The sequence below is a fragment of the Orycteropus afer genome, unplaced genomic scaffold, assembly GCF_000298275.1.
Source record: "Orycteropus afer afer isolate SDZICR_OR568_19922 unplaced genomic scaffold, OryAfe1.0 scaffold00362, whole genome shotgun sequence".
Classification (NCBI taxonomy): Eukaryota; Metazoa; Chordata; class Mammalia; order Tubulidentata; family Orycteropodidae; genus Orycteropus; species Orycteropus afer.
Genome location: NW_006921949.1, coordinates 2,922,334 through 2,925,981, shown reverse-complemented (window position 1 = coordinate 2,925,981; position 3,648 = coordinate 2,922,334).

Genomic DNA, 3,648 nt, shown 5'->3' with positions numbered 1-3,648 from the left:
GCTCGGCCTGGAGATCTTGGATTCATCTTTCGTTGGAGTCAACAGCCAGTGTACTGCCTGCCAGCCTTGAATTTCTTGGCCCCCTGTGGTTGCGGAAGCTAAGGCTGCCTCTAGCCCAACGTTTCCTCCAGGGACTTTGGACTTTCCAGCTTCTATACCTTTGTGAGCCATTTTCCTAAGATAAATTTCTCTCTCTCTCTCTCTCTCTCTCTCTCTATAAGCTTTGCTGGTTTTTGTTTCTCTAGAGAACCCACTCTAACACAGAGAGTAACAATTTAAACCTTAGTAAGGAGAAGGCAATGATGATTTAGTTACTTTATATTCAATATTCCTCTAAGGCCATTAAAAAAATTATCTTGAGCAACTATGATACCACTACATACCTCAGTCAATTAATGATTGCACCATAATTTATAATCATGGCTAGGAAAGAAATGGGAGTACCATGTCCCATAATACTTGTAGCGGTTGTATTGGAGTCACTGAATTATAATTTTCCTTTATTTACCCTATTTTCTGTAGTTCTTTATTATAAAAATTAGTAAATTTATACTCTTTTAAAAACCTGATTATTCAGAGATCAATTATCTATGATTCAAATTATTCAACTCCTTTGCTACTGTCTCACAACTCTCTTCTGCTGTGTCTATTGTGGCCGTCGATCTCCTCCTTAATTCTGCTAGGAGGGAAAACTGTCAGATTCAAACCAGATGATATTCTGAATATTCCAGAGCATAATTTTTGTAAAAGAGCCTGTGTGAAAGTGTGTAGATCAGGACCAGGGCATCAGGGTCCTCAGGAAAGCAGCTATGTAGAGTTAAACAGTGAACATGATGAAGAGGAGATTTAGGAATTTCCCATATCACTTTTAATTAACTATATCAATATGCTCTTTCATTCTGTCATGAAATTGGAGTTGACATACTTAAAATTATATTTGAGTATCATACCAAACCTCAAATGCAAAATGTCTGAACTGAATTAATTATCTTGCCCTTTCAAAACAACCACATACTCTATATGCACATCTCTGTGAATGATCATCTACTTAAGAGAATTAAGAATTTGAGACTTATCTCTAACTCTTTCTCACTGCCTACATTTAATAATCATCAAATCCCTAATGTGCATTCTTCACCATTCTCACAGCTACTACATTAATCAATTCCTGTTTGAACCAATGTAATATTTTCTCAGTCATTCCTCCTCCTCCCTTCCATCTTCCACAGTGATCTTTCAAATCACACGTCCAATCATGTCATTTCCCCATCTCATTTCCACCTCACTTCAAAACCACTCAATGGTTTCTCATTTCCTTCAGGATAAAATCCAAATTTCTTACTATGGCACCCAAAGACCTTCCAGATCTGGCTTCTGCCTATGATTTTAGCATTATCATTCACATCACAGTTTCTCTTCAGTCACATCAAATTACCTGAATTACCTTCCTACAGTTTTACAATCCACTTTGCATAGATTAAGGAGCTATGGTGGCGTGGTGAAGACATTTGGCTGCTAACCAAAAGTGGTTTGAATCTACCAGCTACTCTGGAAGAAAGATAGGGTGGTCTGCTTCCGTAAAGATATACAGCCTTGGAAACTCAATGGAGGTCGCTATGAGTTGCAATCTACTCAATGGCAGTGAGTTTTTTGTTTGTTTGTTTGTTTTTTGCATAGATTACTGGAATACCTTGACCTTTCTGCTTGTGAATGATTAAGTCACACTTGTTAATAACACTTAACTCAGGATTCATCTAATCAGGATTCACCTAACCCTCAGGAGAGATGTGATGGTGATTTAGACTATGGTAGTGGCAATGGTGATAGAGAAAGAGACATTTAAGAATTGACAGGTCTTGCTGAGAGTGAAAGAGGGGAACGAGTCAAGAATTGCTCTAAAGTTTCTGGATAGAGTATCATCAAGTGACTAATGATGCCATTTACTGAGACCTGGAGCACTAGAAAAAGAGTCCCGGAGAGTATGACAAATGTCTCCAGGGATAGTTCAGTCTCCACCCTTTTTCACCCCTCACAAGTCCTCCCACTAAGGCTGAACAGGCCAATCACATCCTGAGTGACTAGCATTATTTATCAATCAACTTTTTCACAGCTCTTTTGCAAACTTCTTGGCAAAGAAATTACCACCCGCCTTCCATGCCAAATATTTGGCATAGTTGTTGTGATGGTTGTCTTGTGGTTGTTGTTTTAACCATATTAAAGAGTTGTGTTGATGTCATGTTAAAAAAAAAAAAAAATCAATGCAATGTCCATCTTAAGAATTAGTAAAGAAAATAAAAAAGAAATAGGGAAAAATACTAAGAATATCTTTAAAGAAAGAAAAAAAGTTAGAAGCAAGAATTGATTGTAAGAATAAAATTCTGATTAAAACAATTACTAAAAAACCCCAGAACTCAGAATCTTTTATCATGACCTCAATGGCCCCAAAGACTATAATGTCTTCAGTCTTTGATCTCTAGCCTGCTAGGAGCAGGAAAGATGCTTTTTCAATTTGTTAAACAACTTTTAGAAATAAAAGTAGGAAGGAACATTGACTGACATTTTGTCAGGCAATGCCATGGTAACCTGGAGGGAGAACTCAATTTATGGAAAAATGGCAGTTACCAATGGAAGCATGGGCCATGCTGAGTAAATAAGGTTTATCTGGTCGGATGGTCCATAGAAAGGCTGAACAATGGTGATCTTTGTAGGCAACTGGACAGAAGAACCAGGTAGTGTGGAGGAAGAGAGAGAGGCAAGGAAGACTGCCTTAGAATATAACAGAGATCAAGAAAGGAGCACTCAAGAGTGGGGTAGGGAAGAGTCACCCAAAGGGAAAGCAACATGTGCTACTTTTCAAAAAGACTTTCTTCTCAGTTCAAGAGAAGCAGTAAATTCCTCCAGGAGGTGTTTGGATCAGTCTTCCACACTCCTCACAAGATTAAACACTGAGAGTTTTGAACTTCTAGTTTGTCAGTTTTTGTTTTTTTCTTTTAATAACTTTTTTTCTGATCAAAAAGCAGCAGACGCTCATTGTAGAAAATTTGGAGAAGGAAAAAAAAATTTTAAGGAGAAACCAAAAACTAGTCAGAGATGACCACTGTAGCATTTTGGTATAGGGCAATTTCTAATAGGCAGAGAGCAGCAAAACAAACAGTGGGTCAGAGACTCTTGCTCTAGGATCCTAGATGTTTATTCCGGGGGACTTGTCATTTTTATTTTATCGGTACATTTTCCCACTAGAATAAATCTCCATAAGGGCAGAGATTTTTGTCAGTTTTGTTCACTGTTGCATCCACATCTTCTGGCATATAATACCAAAACGAAACTCACTGCTGTTGAGTCAGATCCAACTCATAGCGACCCCTCCTTGGGTTTCTGATGCAGTATTGCTACAGAAGTAGATTGCCCAGTCTTCCTCCTGAGAAGTGGCTGGTGGGTTTAACCACAAGTGGCTTCTGGTTAGCAGTCAAGTGCCTTAGGCACTATACCACCAGAGCTCCTTGGCATATAATGTTGTTGTTGTTGTTGTTATGTGCCGTCGAGTCAAGCCTGACTCATAGCGACCCCTCCTTGGGTTTCCGAGGCAGTATCACTACGGAAGTAGGATTGCCCAACCTTCCTTCCGAGGAGTGGCTGGTGGGTTTGAAC